Source organism: Ambystoma mexicanum, chromosome 3p (genome assembly GCF_040938575.1).
Source record: "Ambystoma mexicanum isolate Mex_15411 chromosome 3p, UKY_AmexF1_1, whole genome shotgun sequence".
Taxonomy (NCBI): Eukaryota; Metazoa; Chordata; class Amphibia; order Caudata; family Ambystomatidae; genus Ambystoma; species Ambystoma mexicanum.
Window position 1 is genome coordinate 854,170,831 of NC_090925.1, and position 18,089 is coordinate 854,188,919.

Consider the following 18,089-nt stretch of genomic DNA (forward strand, 5'->3'; position numbering starts at 1 on the left):
GTGTATTACGCTGCAGGAGGAGCTACCAGGATTCCCCTCTCAGGATCACCTTCGCCGACCCCAGATCAGAGCCTGCCCACACAAAGCGGCAAGTTCACTCACTGCTGAGATAGGGTGAAAATCCCTTATTGCGTCCTGAAGCATGCTTCACCACTTTGTAAGCCCAGCTGCTGAGAAGGCCCATTATGGGGCTCCACCTCGCCAACCCCCACACATGGCCTTTAGTAGTGTCCAAGTTTCAAGCAGGTGGAATGTTCTGTGGTGGTCCGGTGCCCCCAGCAGAAGAGAAATGCCTCCTGGCAGCAAGCTTGATTTGGGGGGTGGAGGGGTCTTTTCACTTCCCAGCCCTTGGCAACCGAAGGCACTCCCAGCCTTCAATGGCTCCTCACCCTACTCCACCTATGGCTGCCCCAGAACAGACGATGCACTGAACGCTGGTCCCTTTGGCAGTTTCCGGTCATAGAAGCCTTAAGGGATCCCCCACCGGGCTTCACCTTCCTCAAGTGATAGTGAGGAGGGGGCTTTCTTAACCACCCCCCCAATCCCCGCCCAACTCCCCCACTTGTGTGCTTCTATACTTGGTACTTCTTCCAGCCTCTCCGAGGGCCAGGCCCGGCTCCCTATGGGCCGGAACACTCAGGCTGAGTATGGTCTCCGGGGCTTGCACAGGCCGACTATGATTGTGCTTCTCAGCACGCTTCCATGGAGCAGGGCGAGGGGGGCCCCATACTAGGAGAGAAAGAGGCCCGGGGTCTGCTGGGACGCTGCTGACCCAAGGAGAGAGACAGGCGAGTCAGGCGCAGGCGCGCCAGCAGCGAAACGCAAGGGCGCCATCTTGGATGTTAGACCCAGCGGCATATCTAAGCTTTCCGCCTGCGTTAACGTTCCAGAATGACGCTATCAGCTACAAATTGTAGCGCCGCCGGGTCTCTGGGCATCACACTCCCCTCAGCTTCAAACGCGGACTCTGCACAGAGGCCATTAAAAGAGTGACCGCATCGTTGGCGCTCCAAGCACTACCTTCTTTCATTTATTTATTTACTTACACGTGACGAATGTGGGTAACGCCTGTAAACGTTTGCGCTCCGAGGGCAGTCATAGTTCTTTTTAATGTTTTAATGCAAAGTAACATGGAGCGGCAGGAGTTCGTTTCCTTGCCCTCTCGTGGAGGGGACGCACACCTACGTCGGATGGTCCTTTCCTTTCTGCTTCTCGGAATGACAGTGATCAGAGGATTCCAAGCCTCCGCCAAGTCCTCCAGTAGGGGTTGTGACGTCAACAGAGGATGCCTGCACTCTGAGGACAAAGGAGCTGAGGAAGGCGCTCCTGACCAACGGCTTCAGTCAGGACACACACCAATTCACTCTGATGGGAGCTCCAGGCAAGCCCTTTCTCCAGTGGCACCTAGCAGCAGGAAATGCCATGCTGGAATCAGAGCAACAGGAGAGCCCCAGAACAACTAGTCACAGTAACTTGATAACGGTAAGGAGACTGCACCTTTCATTGCTCTCGCGTATGTTACCTGGAGAGGCCTACAACAGCACTGACACTCTTGAATTGAGTTGGAAAGTCCCAGGCCCCTTACTTGCTCCATTAGCTAGTGGGCAGCACCTTAAAGTACTGATGTTCCACTTTCACATGGGCAAAGGTCTCTATGAGTGGGCAGGGCTCCCTGGTCATATATCAGCTATCCCAGCAGCCTATCTTAGTCCTGGGGAGGTGCCACAATGCTCTGGGTGGCACACTTTGCCAGGGGATGTATTCTCTGACCTGGGCAGCTACGTAATTCCCTGGGTGGCTGTACTTGGCCCTGGTTAGTGGGTCTTTTCATTTTGGGGGGCGGCGAGTCTCCCAACCATAATCCTGCACCCCCGGCAGCAGGGAGCACACGTCTTCAAGTCATTTGCCTTGGTCCAGGTCTCTGTGGGTCCAGTTTCACCAACTTGTCGCCACCGTTACATTTTTAAAAAAAGACCATAAGCAGCTTGTAGGTTCATCCAAGTTCCTCTTTATTAAGTTGACCACGCAGGAGACATTGCAAAGGTGCTGGGCCAAAAGGGGACCAGTTCCCCAAGGGAGAACCTCACCCGCACCCACCACCCAGGCAGGCTGGCACCAACTGCCTAAGAGAGAACTCACATTCATCTGCAAACATTCCATCCACAGAGGAACATTCTCTCGCTTACATGGCTCACTCAGGGGAGACAGGGAAGGTGCTGGGATGAAGATGTAACTGAAGGTTGGGCAGCGGCAATTGATTTTCCTCAGCAAGTTGTTTCCTGGGATGCTGTCAGCTTCAAGAAGTAGTATCATATTGCGGATTTACACCGTACAGTGCTGCCACATTGAGCTATTGTATCACTGGATGGTATGGGAGCAACAGAGTGTAGGGGCAAGAGGATGATGAGCTAATGCTAGTGGGGGAGGGGCAAGTAAGCTATCAGTGGGTTTGGAACCTGGCTTGGCCCCTGGGTCATTATTTTTCCAGAGAAGTGGTGTAACTGAAGGGGGTAGGAAATCTCATCACAAATTCTGAGAGGGCCTAAAAGGTCAGAATAGGAGGAACATGAAAATAAGTGGTTCACCTTTGCCCATCTGGTGACCTGCACACAGGTAGCATTGCCCAAAGCCTCAAGAGCTCTGTATGCAGAAAGCCAGACATCCCAGAATTCACCATTCTCCAGCTACAGGAAATTCAACATCACACTTCTACTGACTCTGAGGCATGATCTCAAATCCAAAGGCTGTGCCAGATAACCACTTTGATGCTATTCAGTTTAGTATTAAAACCTGTCTCATGCAAAACTGCTTATTTCTCTATATTATGTAACTTGCTTTGTTCAGTGTCTATTCGTGTGATAAACAGATACATAACAAAACTAATAATACAAAAATGCATTTCAACTAAACAAATTAAAGAAGAAAAATAACAGATGTACTTAAGTCGCAGTAGTCCTCATCACTATTCCATTCTGCAAGTGGTGCATCTCAGTCAAGACCGCCAAGTAAAAGGGCACAGCTGTTTGTTGGCTATTTTGGAGCCTGTGACAGGCCAACTGCATCCGTGCATCGGCTCTACCCAGAGGAATAAAGCAAAGTGTCTTGGTCACTGCGGTACTATCACACATTTATGCTAGTATTGGTTTCCTCTCCAGGGAAGGTTTTGTTGCCAATACACAATTAATAATTTTAATGCAGTGGAGAGGCAGGGGGAGTTGGACTCTGCCTGACCCTCAAGTCACTTGGGCATTCTCCACAGCACCATATTTTGGGTCACCTGTGACTATTGAAACCATTGTGGCACCACTGGAGTCTTCTTTAACCAACCACTCCCCACTGGAACTGGTACTATGCCTACCAAAAGGAAGTCTTGCGTGGCATCGCCACAACGGAAGAGATCAAATCCAGGCATGCTTCCATTAGAGGAAGCAAAGGTGTTCCAATATCACACTGAGGTGCTTTTGATTTGGACCCAGCCAAACAGAATGTGGCTATGGAAAATGGTGATATGCCTTCTATCAGTGCTGCTAACCAACCAAAACAACCAAAGAATCGTGCAAACCTCAAACAAACTAAGCTTGCTTTTAATAGGACAAATACCATGCTTTTTGCCAATGGAGCAATGATCCTGCCAAGTTGTACTGCTGATGATCTCTTCCAGTTAGAATCCCCACGCCCAAGTGAACAACAAGAAGGGCACAATAACGCTTTGCCAGTGGAGATCTATGCATCAACTAAAGAGGCAACCAATATTGCGGTTGACGGTAAAGGAGCCGACAAAAATGACTTGTCCACAGTCTCTACAGTCAATCCCGATATCCCTCTTTCAAATTGTTACTCTAGTCTTGAGGAGCCGCCGACCCTCCTCTCAAACCCCAATACCCTAACCAGCCATCTAGCATGCAAGCGGCTAGTAAAGACAGGCATGAGAGGGCTCCATCGACAAAACCCAGCGCAGATTAACTCACAATCTAAGGACACTGCTCACCCGAAGAGATCTCATTCCCCTTCCTGCCTAGACCTTAGCAAGTTCAACTGTGAGCCTCCAACTCAGTTTCAAACTTTATCAACTGAGGTCAAACATTTCTGCCCGTTGTAAGAAACTCATGGTATCAACCGTAAAGACAGACACAAGTGATCACAGTTCAAGGGTGTTTATCAAACCACAGGAGTGGTAGGTTGGAAAAACGCCTAATCTAAACCTAAATCTCAGATGGGAGCAAGCTTCGACCATCAAACAATAATAAGGCAGTCCAAGTGGCGTCTTGTCAAAATAAAACGGCTCTCTAATAAAAAAAAATGTTTAAGCTATTGCCAATCCTGGCGCTAAATACAAAAAGAAGTGTGGGACAATGTTTTTAAGAAAGAAGGAAGTGTTCACAAATAATACGTCAGGATGCACTAGTCAGGGTCTCCCTTCCCCACGTTTTAAGCACAGGATTAGGTAAGATTCTGGAGCACAGCACACGTTTGAGCTTTCCCAACACGAGACGAAAGTTCTGCTCTCAGCAATGAGGGCCTTCAGTGGTTAAGTCTCTTTTCTACAAAAATGTTCTTGCCGCCGTGGGCCTGATCTAGTCAAAATAAAAAGACAAAGGTTCTTTTCTGTTTGCACATTGGGTGATGCTTTTCACCCTTGGATCCCCCTCTTACGGGCGCAGATCCCTATGAAGTTCCTTAATGATACCAGCAACTGCGATAGCCAGCCCTCTAGATAAGGTGTGTATCGTGCTTATTTACGCATCTAATTATGGGAAATACGGATGATTTTTGTTTCTACTGCGTGTTTATTAATTAAAAAGAGCATACTTTCCACCACTAGATAGCACTGTAGCAAGCTCCTGCCTTGAGGCAGGCAGGCCCTTCCCTTGCCAGTCTCTCTTAGACATGTATCCTAATCCAGGGCTCAACCCACCCCCTCAGCCCTGGAAGGCCTTTCCAGAAACGCACGTGTCCTTCTGCTATGTTTTTTCATTTGTAGAGTAAGCTGAGAGAGCAGGCCACAAACTTGGTTTCACCAGCCAGGTAAGCAACCCCCCCTTCTGCTGCAGGCGCTTTTCAATTGCATTTTTATTTTCTGTCTGACAGCCCGGTCCGCTATCTGGTCGAATCTCGCATGGCCCGGGCTGTCAGAGAGAAATAAAACCGCAATTGAAACCAGTTCAAAGTATTTTGTTTCTTCCAAAGCAAATCCATCTGCTCGGGTCGGATGATCAACCAACTGTCCGTTTCCCAGAGTCACAGTCCCCCTGAGACACAGGCTGTGTCCCTGATGAACTCCACCACAGTGTTGTCGACGCAGCCTGTGTGTCTCAGGGGGGCTGTGACTCTGGGAAACACGTTTCCTTTGTCATCAGCAGCATAGCCCGCCCCCCGCCCTGTGACTCTCTGTTGCCCCCATGCCCCCCGTTACCGTGTCATGCCTCCCCTCCCTCCCCCCAACCCCCGTGACGGTCTCTGGGCCCCCTTGCCCCCTGTTACGTGTCATGCCTCCCCTCCCTCCCCCCGCGACTGGCTCTGTGCCCCCTTGCCCCCCCGTTACGTGTCATGTCTGCCCTCCCTCCCCCCGCCCCCTGTGACTGTCTCTTTGCCCCCTTGCCCCCGTTACGTGTCATGCCTGCCCTTCCTCCCCCACCCCCCGTGACTGTCTCGGTGCCCCCTTGCCCCCCGTTGTGTCATGCCTCCCCTCCCTCCCCCCACCCCCCGTGACTGTCTCTGTGCCTCCTTGCCCCTGTTACATGTCTACATGTCATGCCTCCCCTCCCTCCCCCCGCGACTGGCTCGGTGCCCCCTTGCCCCCCGTTACGTGTCATGTCTGCCCTGCCTCCCCCCGCCCCCCTGTGACTGTCTCTTTGCCCCCTTGCCCCCGTTACGTGTCATGCCTGCCCTCCCTCCTCCAACCCCCCGTGACTGTCTCGGTGCCCCCTTGCCCCCAGTTACGTGTCATGCCTCCCCTCCCTCCCCCCACCCCCGTGATTGTCTCTGTGCCCCCTTGCCCCGTTACGTGTCATGCCTCCCCTCCCTCCCCCCACCCCCCGTGACTGTCTCTGTGCCCCCTTGCCCCCGTTACGTGTCATGCCTCCCCTCCCTCCCCCATGACTGTCTCTGTGCCCCCATGCCCCCCGTTACCGTGTCATGCCTCCCCTCCCACCCCCGTGACTGTCTCTTTGTCCCCTTCCCCCCTTTATGTGTCATGCCAACCTTCCCTCCCTCCACCCCCCGTGACTGTCTCTGTGCCCACTTGCCCCCGTTACCATGTCATGCCTCCCCTCCCTCCCCCCACCCCCCATGACTGTCTGTGCCCCCTTGCCCCCGTTACCGTGTCATGCCTCCCCTCCCTCCCCCGCGACTGTCTCTGTGCCCCCTTGCCCCCCCGTTACGTGTCATGGCTGCCCGCCCTCCGCCCCCGTGACTGTCTCTGTGTCCCCTTGCCCCCCGTTACATGTCATGCCTGCCCTCCCTTCCCCCACCCTCCGTGACTGTCTCTGTGCCCCCTTGCCCCCCGTTACGTGTCATGCCTCCACTCCCTCCCCCACTCACCGTGACTGTCTCTGTGCCCCCTTGCCCCCGTTACCGTGTCATGCCTCCCCTCCCTCCCCCCACCCCCGTGACTGTCTCTGTGCCCCCTTGCCCCCCATTACCGTGTCATGCCTCCCTTCCCTCCCCCCACCCCTGTGACTGTCTCTGTGCCTCCTTGCCCCCCGTTACCATGTCATGCCTCCCCTCCCTCCTCCTGCGACGGTCTCTGTGCCCCCTTTCCCCCGTTACGTGTCATGCCTGCCCTCCCTCCCCCCGCCCCCCGTGACTGTCTCTGTGCCCCCTTACCCCCGTTACGTGTCATGCCTGCCCTCCCTCGCCCCCATGACTGTCTCTGCCCCCTTGCCCCCCTGTTACATGTCATGCCTCCCCTCCCCGGCCCTCGTGACTGTCTCTGCCCCCATGCCCCCGTTACCGTGTCATGCTCCCCTCCCTCCCCTGTGACTCTCTTTGTCCCCTTCCCCCCTTTATGTGTCATGCCAACCTTCCCTCCCTCCACCCCCCGTGACTGTCTCTGTGCCCACTTGCCCCCGTTACCATGTCATGCCTCCCCTCCCTCCCCCCACCCCCCATGACTGTCTGTGCCCCCTTGCCCCCGTTACCGTGTCATGCCTCCCCTCCCTCCCCCGCGACTGTCTCTGTGCCCCCTTGCCCCCCGTTACGTGTCATGGCTGCCCTCCCTCCGCCCCGTGACTGTCTCTGTGTCCCCATGCCCCCCAGTTACGTGTCATGCCTCCACTCCCTCCCCCCACCCCCGTGATTGTCTCTGTGCCCCCTTGCCCCGTTACGTGTCATGCCTCCCCTCCCTCCCCCATGACTGTCTCTGTGCCCCCATGCCCCCCGTTACCGTGTCATGCCTCCCCTCCCACCCCCGTGACTCTCTTTGTCCCCTTCCCCCCTTTATGTGTCATGCCAACCTTCCCTCCCTCCACCCCCCGTGACTGTCTCTGTGCCCACTTGCCCCCGTTACCATGTCATGCCTCCCCTCCCTCCCCCCACCCCCCATGACTGTCTGTGCCCCCTTGCCCCCGTTACCGTGTCATGCCTCCCCTCCCTCCCCCGTGACTGTCTCTGTGTCCCCTTGCCCCCCGTTACATGTCATGCCTGCCCTCCCTTCCCCCACCCTCCGTGACTGTCTCTGTGCCCCCTTGCCCCCCGTTACGTGTCATGCCTCCACTCCCTCCCCCACTCACCGTGACGGTCTCTGTGCCCCCTTGCCCCCGTTACCGTGTCATGCCTCCCCTCCCTCCCCCCACCCCCGTGACTGTCTCTGTGCCCCCTTGCCCCCCATTACCGTGTCATGCCTCCCTTCCCTCCCCCCACCCCTGTGACTGTCTCTGTGCCTCCTTGCCCCCCGTTACCATGTCATGCCTCCCCTCCCTCCTCCTGCGACGGTCTCTGTGCCCCCTTTCCCCCGTTACGTGTCATGCCTGCCCTCCCTCCCCCCGCCCCCCCGTGACTGTCTCTGTGCCCCCTTACCCCCCGTTACGTGTCATGCCTGCCCTCCCTCCCCCGCCCCCATGACTGTCTCTGCCCCCTTGCCCCCCTGTTACATGTCATGCCTCCCCTCCCCGGCCCTCGTGACTGTCTCTGCCCCCATGCCCCCGTTACCGTGTCATGCTCCCCTCCCTCCCCCGCGACTGTCTCTGTGCCCCCATGCCCCCCAGTTACGTGTCATGCCTCCACTCGCCTCCCGTGACTGTCTCTGTACCCCCATTACGTGTCATGCCTGCCCTCTCCCGCCCCCGTGACTGTCTCTGCCCCCATGCCCCCCCCGTTAATGTATCATGCACCCCCGACCCCCGTGACTGTCTCTGTGCCCTCTTGCCCTCCCCCGTTACGTGTCATGCCTGCCCTCCCCCGCGACTGTCTCTGCCCCCATGCCCCTGTTACCGTGTCATGTCCCCCCGCCCCCCTTGACTGTCTCTGTGTCCCCATGCCCCCCGTTACCGTGTGTCATGCGCACAACTTATTTTTTGGTGTGTTTTTATAGTGCTGAAAATTAAGTGGCTAAATCAGGAGATTTTTCTTTTGCATCATATCGTTTTCCATTCAAGATGTGGAAAATAATGGTACAGTGATATTATTTTGCCCCAACATGCTTCTATAAGGATTTACATGTTGTCATGGTGCTTTACTATGCAATTTGGGTATTTTGCAAGTAAACTCTATACAACAGTATTTTTGTATGTCTTGAAACCCAAAACTTAAATATTTGTAAGTATGGAATGGAAGAAAGTGGCCATGCCCAAATTGAAAGAGTGGGTTAAAATCCCTGCTTCGCTGTTTAGCGCAAGTGTGTGATCCTGGGCAAATATTGTAATATCACCCTAACTTCAACTGCAAAAAATGGAGTACTTATGAGTGATTACGTGTATACCCTTACTACAATAGTACAGTTTTAATAAGTGTAGGGCCACATTGTTGTACGCGGGTGCCCCTCTGCTAGTAGCTCCAATACTGCCGCATGGAAATGCATTATTTTAAAGGTTTTTATAAGCTAAAAAAAAAAAAAGAAATGCATTATTGCTGCACTGGCCCGCCTCCAATCTCGTAACACTGGATTTGACAGGCAGACAGCCCCACCAGCCAGTCAGTGCACCAGAAATTCTAGTATAGCAGACTGTGGTAGAACCAACATTACATTTTCTCCCCTGTTGCTCCCAGCAACTGAAGTGGTTTGAGCCATCCAGAGTACTGCCCCCCACTCTGCAATGTACCCGTTATGCTATGATATTGAGTCTTTCATTGCACACCATCTGCCATTTGGACACTTTCTAGGATATTCAGGATCTGCAATAAGTGGGTGATTCAGACTTAAAAGAGAGAGTTAACTGATTGTAACATTGAAGCTGCACTAGAATAGTCTCATTACAAGTAAGAAGTTAAATGCCCTTACACAGGTAAGTTTGCCACCCCTCCACCATCTCTGAAGTTAGTGCTTCTCCCAACATTTGAAGGGTTAGCCCTGTCTAAATTGTACCCCAGGTGCACCCCTGGTTTGTGCACTTGTACTTACAAGTTATTTCATGACAGAATATTTTCCGCAAGTGTAATAAAATGGTTAAAGGCAAGCCAGACAACTTTGAGCTACAACTCTTTTTGTCTACGGGTCTGATTTTACATATGCACTGGGTGTATATGTTGGATACGTTTTACTCTCTTGCAGAGGAGAAAACTCATTTTTACTCTCTTGAAATTGCATTTACTCTCTAATTTCAGAAATCATGCGTAAAATACTCCCACCTCAAAATCTTATCTGGAGCACTGGCGATAGCTATGTTTTCTTGCTTTCGAGGGCCTGGTAGGTTCAAAGTATCAGAACAAAGGTTCAACAAAAAGTTCTAGAGCTCGTCTCTGGTATTATTTGGGTGATAGTTCTTCACCCCTGTGTTCCCCCTCTTCCGGGCTCAGACCCCTCTCGAATATCAGCTTTTCTTTGTCAGGTTCATGCTGGCATGGCATGCATTCAAAGGCTTTCCCTCTTGTACTTTATTTTGTTGCATTCACGTGTCGGTGGGTGTTGGTTTCTCACCCTTGGATCCCCCTCTTCCAGGTTCAGATCCGACTCGACTGTTCACCTCCCTCCATCGGGTTCACTATGGCTTCAAATGCAATGTTCTTGGCAATATTCGCAAATCTTAATGTCTTTTTTATATACTTCATTGTGGACATCCCTCGGCCAGGTTCACTCTTGTCAACACATTGTACATGAGGACTTTAGACTTTGCCCCCTCTTTATCAGCATCCCTCTCTCGGATTCACTCTTGTCAATCTCATCAATCGTGCCTTTTCCATTCAACTCTTACGATGCAGGATTCACTTCCCCTAGCTTCGCAATCATCTATCGGTCAAAGACTTTCAACTGTACAGAGGATTTTACAAGACCACTGTATGACCACTTTGACCCTTTTCTTTGCCTTTCCCAAGGTATTCTGGTACTGGTAGTTTTAACAATCAGGTAATCGCCCAGAGTTTTCCTGATTCAGCACCCATGTGGTGCCCAATTCCTCTGTTGCTGGTTTTCCCCCCTTTTAGCATCAATAGCTCTTTGTGCTTTCAGAGTTCGACTAGCTGTTTGCTACTTTTTGTTCAACACAGTTCGGTTTCTTATCGACTCACTGGCTGTGAGGAACCGCTTGGCTTTCTTTCTCTTTGGAGTCAAGGTTTGTACAACAGAGATAAGCATCTCTCCCCGGTTTAGTTATCATCATCATCAAACAACTTTATTCGGTCAAAAGAAATGACCATCAAAGTACATCCTACAAAAACATTTCTAAAAATAAAAATGCGATTCTAATACAGCGTTGCAAAAAATCAACCACAGAGAAGACAACAGGGCGGAACGGGCAAGCCACCCCCTCCAATGGAGACCATAAACAGATCTTTAGGTCCAAAATCAGGTCCCACCATCCCCATGCCTCCTCCAACACCCATGGCGCCTAGGGCCTAGGACAGTCAAATTAGCACCTGAAAGGAGGCTGTTACTAGGGAAGACCCCGGTCTTTACTAAGGCAGATCTAGCGGGGGTGACAGGGCTGAGGAAAGGGGGCATACTGATTGAAATCCCACTCTTCGATAATTTGCTGGCCCGACTGCAACCTCCCCAAACCCTGTGTGCCAAACTGTGGTCCCAAAAAGTCAATTTAATGCTGTCCAGGGAGTTTTTGTCCATGCTGGAAATTCTACTGCACCCCGCCAAAGCCTCTCTACGTACAAACGGGCAGCCTCCAGTGGTATTTAGCCAGAATAGGCATTTGTTAAGTAAAGCGTCCCTTGGCTCTGGCTTGTCTGCTGCCAGTTTGGGCACCCCCTGAAGAAAGACTATTGCATGATTGGGACTTCCTGATTCCAGCAGCTTTAGTTGAGCCCCCGACTTCCATGGACCCAGGGCTTTGGGTTCGATACAATCGGAGATCATGGGGGCAGAGACCTGTACCTGTATTGGGTCAATGGCAGACCCGTTGGGGGTGGACAAAACCAAAGGGACCTCTACAGGAGGACAAACTGAGGGACTTTCCAGAAGTGGGCACGTGTGCCCTTCGTCAGCTGGGGTGTTAGTCATAGGCTCCTCCACTTGAACAGTTCCATCTCCCTTCTTTTGAGCCTCTAGCAAAGTGTACAGCAGATCCTTGATGATGGCCAGTTCCGCCAGTACTTGGGTACACCTGCACCCCCTATGCAAGGGCGCTTCCTCAATGGGTTGGTCATAGGTCAATTTGGGCTCATGGTAGCTCTCAGCAGGTGTATTGTTTTGGATGGTTACCTCGACCGGCCAAGAAGGGGACACACCAAGGGGGGAGCTACCCCCTAAACTAGTAGATGAAAGAATATCGCTCCACGAACTATTGTGGGAGCTATTGTGGGAACTGGAGGAGGAGTTGCCCCCTTGGGCAGTTTGGGCAGTTAATGTCAGTCTGTCCCCCGCAGCAAAAACAGATGAAAGAGGAGAGTCCAGCCGGGGCCCAGAGGGTAAAACAACCTGACTCCGTGCAGGTAGGGGGAAGGGCTCTAGTACTAGAACAGAGTTTTGTCCATCCAGATTTAGGGCTTTGACTGGCACTCCCCTTCTGATCCCAGGCGTGGGGCCTCTTCACAGCCAGGACCTTCCGCTTGGAGATAGGGCCACTCTTTTGGCGGGCGAGATGGACCTCTGAGCAAAAAGGAGGAAGGTGGAAGGGTGAGAGCGCTGGTGACGGAGGGGGGGGTTCCTAGGGGGGCCATGGGCTTTCAAGGATCTGAGGGACTTGAGGAGTGACATTACGGGTTTGGTTGGTCCACACCAGTTTTCACCAGTTTTCAGCCCCTATGTCCAGAACAGACAACAACTCCTCTTACAGTCCCTCGCCAACACTTACTTTCACCCTTTTTTCTCCAGACGGCCGGGCCTTCCTCTTCACCTCCTGAACACTGCGTCCTTGCACCGCCTTAAGGTCAGAGTGACAAAGTCCTGAAGTCCTGAAGGTACACCTCCACGGGACCGCAAACACCCTTCGCGGGACGCCAACACCCGCGCCCTTGCTCCCCCGCGGGCTTCCTGCCCTGCGGGGATGATAAGGAGAAGAAATAGGGAGGGGGCGTGGCCTCCCCTCCGGCAGTACGGTGGCCCTCCTGGGCTGATGGAACACCCTTCGCGGGACGCCAACACCCGCGCCCTTGCTCCCCCGTTTAGTTATCAGCGAAGGAGGGTCTTGTGTACCGTTGACATCGGCTGAAACACATGCTGCCTACTGTTCGCGGTCTTACCACTCCTGAGCAGGTTTCACGGGCCTTGGTCTCGGTATGCGCCGGCTTTCTCCTCCTCTTGAACTGCCGTGCTGAGTTAGCGCTAATGTCATGTGTTCTGCCTTGCTCGTATGCGCTCTTGTGCTCTGCCTTTTATCCCTGTGGGGAAAGGAAAGGGCTGTCAGGTTTGTTCGGTTCTGGTCAATGCTTGACCCGTGGGTTGGGACCTGTCAGGTAAGACATACATTACTCACCGTAAGAGCATTTCTAATGATTGCATCTGCTTAGATTCACATGCTGTGCATATAGTCAGAAATCTAGTGGTAATCGCAGAGTATTGCATTTTTCTTTCGAGGATCGAAATGGGACATTGACATGGGCTTGACTATAACACTATCCCCAACTTAACATGTAGTGTACCCAAAATCCCTCACGCATCGAGGTCCCTCTGATTGTGTTTTTTCTGCCGTGAGGGAGCCTTATGACCAGCATGAGTACAGAGAGAGAAGGTGTAAGAGGTATATGTTCCTTCTACTCCATGAGGGGAAGAAGGGTGGGCGCATGTGAATCTAAGAAGATACAATCATTAGAAATGCTATTGCGGTGAGTAATGTATGTCTTCTGATGTTGGCTAATCTGCTTAGAATCCAATGCTGTGCATAAACTAGCGAGCAGTACCCAAAGGTGATGGTGGGATATGAGAAGGAACAGTAGCAAAGAGATGTCTTAGCACCGCTTGTCCCACCTAAGAATCGGACCTAGAGTGTGTATCTAGGCAGTAGTGTTGTGTAAAGGTGTGTACAGAACTCCAGTTTCCTGCTTAACAAACGGACTCAAGAGGAACATTTGCAATGAATTCTATGGTAGCCCCTGTGCCCCGAGTAGAGTGTGCTCTAGGCGTGAAGGGCACATCTCTCTTAGCAAGAGTAGTGTAATACAGTGTGATGCAGTTCACTATCCATTTTGAAATAGCTGATTTAGAGACAGGGCCCCCTTCTCTAAACACTGCCACTGAAACCAAAAACTGGTTTGTCTAACTTGGTGGTCTTGTCTTTTCCAGGTAATAGAACATTGCTCTCCTCACATCTAGTGTGTGGAGGCTTCTGTCACGTTAGTGGGGTCCTGGAAAAAGGTGGGTAGTTATATGTACGGATTTATATGGAACAGTGAAATAAATTATGGCGCAAATCATGGGTGAGTGTGCAGGACGACCATATCGTTGTGAAAAGGGCTTGCAGTTCACTAACTCTCCTTATTGATGTGATTGCCAGCAAGAAGGCGTCTTGCAGGTGAGTACTTTAAGGCTAGCCTTATGGATAGATTCAAAGGGAGGCCCCATTAGTCTAGTAAGTACAATGTTCAGGTCCCTTCCAGGAGGTGGGTTGGAAACTGGGGATAAATTCTTTTTAGCCCGTCCACAAAAGCCTTTGTTGCTGGAATTTTCCACCACAAGACTTTCTTCTGGGACGTGGTGTATTCTGAAAGTGCAGCTAAGTGGACTTTTAGGGAATTATAAACTAGACCTGAATCTAGCAGGTGAGTTAGGTACAGGACAACATGTCAATCGAATGAATGCTCTTGACATTGCACTATATGACAAAGCACTTCAATTTGTTGGCGTAGCTGTGTCTGGTGTTTGGTTTTCTTACTTCCCTGAGATTGTCCATACATCTCTGCGTGAGTTGGAGGTGCCCGAACTCTATGACCTCAGGAGCCAGGCCGCTAAATTGAGAGTTTGAGGGCATGGATGAAATGTCTCCCCACTGTCCTGTGACAGCATGCTGTAGGGGCATGGCAGCTTCCTGGGAAGGGAGACTGACATTGCCATGAGACGGGAGAACCTAGGTTGGCGGGGCCACTAGAATCTTTGTGACTTCCTCTTGGTGCATCTTGTGCACTATCTTGTTGAGCAGGGAAGTCGAGGGGAAAAGCGTAGACAAATTTCCTTGCCCATGTTATCCAGAGACCATTCTCTTTGGATTGGTTCTGCGTGTAACTGGAGGCGTAATGTGGGCATTGTGCATTCTCCCGAGTTATGAACAGGTCGATCTTTGGGAAGCTCCAGTCTGTGAAGACATTGAAAACAATGTCTGCGTGTAATTGCCACTCATACCATACGGATAATGGAAAGTCTCTGCTGAGAACGTCCGCCAAAAGATTGAGTTCCCCTGGAAATTGTGACAGGAGGAACATCTTGTGTTTGAGAGCCCATCTCCATATGTTCTGTGACAGTTTGGATAGCCCTGGAGAGGGAGTGCCCCTTGTTTGTTTAGGTAATACATGGACGTAGTACTGTGTTTGGAATGCCTTCAGCCTTGAACACTGCTAGCAGTTCCAAAAAGGTTTATGTGGTTGGATGCTACTGCTGGGGACCACACGTCGTGCACCTTCTGATGAAGGAGGTGAGCCCCCCCACCCTCTCAGAGATGCGTCTGTGGTGAGAGTGGCTTCTACTGCGGGGGTGGTGAACGTTTTCCCCTGCACAAGGATTTTCCCTTGACCACCATTGCAGTGACTGAACGAGGGCTGCCGAGACAACCACTAGATCGTTCCATTGTCCGTTGGCCCGACACCATTGGCTCGACAGCCACTCTTGCATGGGCCGCATGTGCAGACGCATGTGTAGAACTAGGTAGATGCAGGAGGCCATCATCCCTATCAGTCGCATGGCTTTGTGTACGGTCACCTCGCAATTGGTTATAGAGTGCAGGATCTGGAATAGCATGTTTTGAACCCTCTCGTTGGAGTGGAAGATGAGACCATCTTTGGTCCGAATTAGATCCCTCAGAAACTGTTTGACTTGGCTGGGGTCTAGGCTGGACTTTTTCTCATTCATCGAGAACCCTAGACTGAAGAGGAGATCTACCATCTTCTGGGTATTTGCTAGGCATGTTCCGTTTGAACCCCCTGCTATTAGCCATTTGTCGAGGTAAGGGTAGACTGTGATGGACTGCCTGCGCAGGTGAGCAGCTACTGCCGCCAGTACCTTCGTGAACACCCATGGGGCTGAGGCAATGCCGAAGGGAAGGACCTTGAACTGATAATGCTTGTCCTCTATCTTAAAACGTAGGTACTTTCTGTGCGCTGTCAACATTGAAATATGAAAGTATGCATCTTTCATATCCAAGGTTAACATGTAATCCCCCTGCACCAGCAGTGGGATAACTTCCTGCATTGTTGTCATTCTGAACTTTTTCGGTTTGACACATTTGTTTACTGGGTGCAAGTCTAACACAGGGCGCGTGGTGAGATACTTTTTGGGTACAAGGAAGTACACTGAATAAATACCCTTGTTTACCTGATGAATGGGGATGACTTCTATGGCGCCCTTTTCATGAAGGATATGCACCGTTTCCAGCAGGATTTGCAGGTGTGCTGGCAATAGGCATCTGCTCCTTGGTGGATGGCATTGAGGTGGCCGGTGGAACCCTATACAATAACGTGGGTGACGGTCTTGAGCACCCACTGGTCTCGTGACCCCTCCCATGCGTGACGGAATGATGCCAACCGTCCCCTGACCGGGGAGGCGTGGGTGGGGACCCGGACTGGCGAGTCATTTTGATGCAGAGGCCGGGGAGCCTCTTAGGGTGGAGTTTCTGCCTCTACACTTGCCTCTTCGCTGCCCCCTTTGCCGATATTGGCTGCTGCCAGTTGAGCTGTGTCTGGACGACCATGGGGTACCTCCTGCGCCATACTGTCCATGTGGAGATTGGAAGAAAGACTGACCCCCAAAGAAACAGCGAGAGTTTGCACCTCCCTGCTGTTGAAAAGGCTAGGTTGTGATTTGGTTGACAGATGCGAGTGTCTCTTGCTCTTTTTTTCACCATTTCCAAGGTGTCATCCACAGCTTTAGCAAACAAGTTTGACTCTTCCACAGGCTTATTTATCAAGGAGGCCGGAGTCTCCAGCTTAAAACCTGAATTTTTCAACCAGGCACGCCTCTTGAGGAGAGTACCCTATGTCAGAGTGCATCCCGCCATCTCTAAGGCATCTAGAGTGTTTTTAAGAATATAGTGAGTCACCTGCCTTCCCTCAGAGACGACTGCCAGCATGCGTGATCACGTGGGTTCAGGGTCCTCTTGGAGGCCTTCTTGAAGCAGGTTCCACTGCACATCGCTAGAACTCACGAGAAGAGTAGTATTATTTGCAATTCTGGTAGAATATGCTGCCGAAGTGGTGATATGCATGCCAAGAGCATAGAGTTTCTTACAGTCTTTGTCAGAGGGAGCCTCTGCAGTAGACAGTGGCAGCCCAGCCCTTTTCCTGGTTGTGGTAACAACCAGGGAGTCTGGTGTGGCATGGCCCCGAATGTGCATAGGGTCAGAAGGGGGGGGGCGAAACAGTTTCGCAACCCTAGGGTTGACGGCCCTTGGAAAGGAAGGGGACAATAAGAAAGGTTTGCTGCGCTTCTTAATGGAATTCAGCAGGGGAATAGCTTGACTTGTGGGAGGTTTTTCCATTAGAATGTCCTCAACAAAATCCTGAACAGCTTCCTGTGTGACGATTTGCAAGTGTTCTGCGGCCCTCTTTAGGATTGCATTGAAAGCCATCTGGTCGTCAATAGGTGATGACTGCCTCTGTTGAGGCGAGGAGGGTAGGTCCAGACAAATGACGTTTGGGTCAGGAGTTGAAGTGGGTGCGGGCCAAGGGCCTTCATCTGCTGGCTGATCTTGTCCCCAATCTGGGCACTGGTCAGTTGTGACCTGCCCAAGAGGATTGTCCTCATGACTATAGGGATCCTCATATGTTTCCTCTGGCTCCAAATACTCAAATGCTTCTCCTTGGCGAGTTTGATTTTAGTTGGAAGCTTCTGCAGCTTTGGTAATATGGGGCGGGAGTCTGCCTCCCTAGGTCTCTTGGGAATTGTGACATCTTGTCCATGTAATTATCGGACCACTCTCTAGTCCAAAGGGATGAAGCAGAGTTCTCTGGAGGAGGGAAAGGCTCTCTAGCGGGAGGAGATTTATCAGTTAAAACCCTAGAGACGGGCTGTGGGCTTTCGAAGTACTCTCAACGAAGCGGGTGCTTTTAGGTTGTTCCGCCACAACCACAAGACTCTTGCGTAACTTCGGCGGCTGTATGAGGGATTTCGACGGCCCTTAGGCGGCATGTCGGCACTCGTGTGCTTTTTAGAAGAGGCGCCCTTATGAGTGGAATGCCCGGATGCATGCCGAGAAGACGGATGCGGGGAGGGCATCGGATCGTGAGGTTCGGCAGGTACCGTCGAAGATTTCGGCGGGCCTGTTGGCGTATGATGCTTCTTTGACGTATCTGTCGAGGAAGCTCGGTGGGGTTGTATGCTTACCCTTGGGTGGTGCATGTGTGCC

The 18,089-nt window shown here is 51.8% G+C and overlaps 1 protein-coding gene across 13 annotated transcripts in view; it reads right to left on the reverse strand.

Moving 5' to 3' along the window:
- Nucleotides 1-18,089, reverse strand: part of INO80E (INO80 complex subunit E) — a 657,413-nt gene that overhangs the window by 466,457 nt on the left and 172,867 nt on the right. The window lies entirely within an intron of this gene.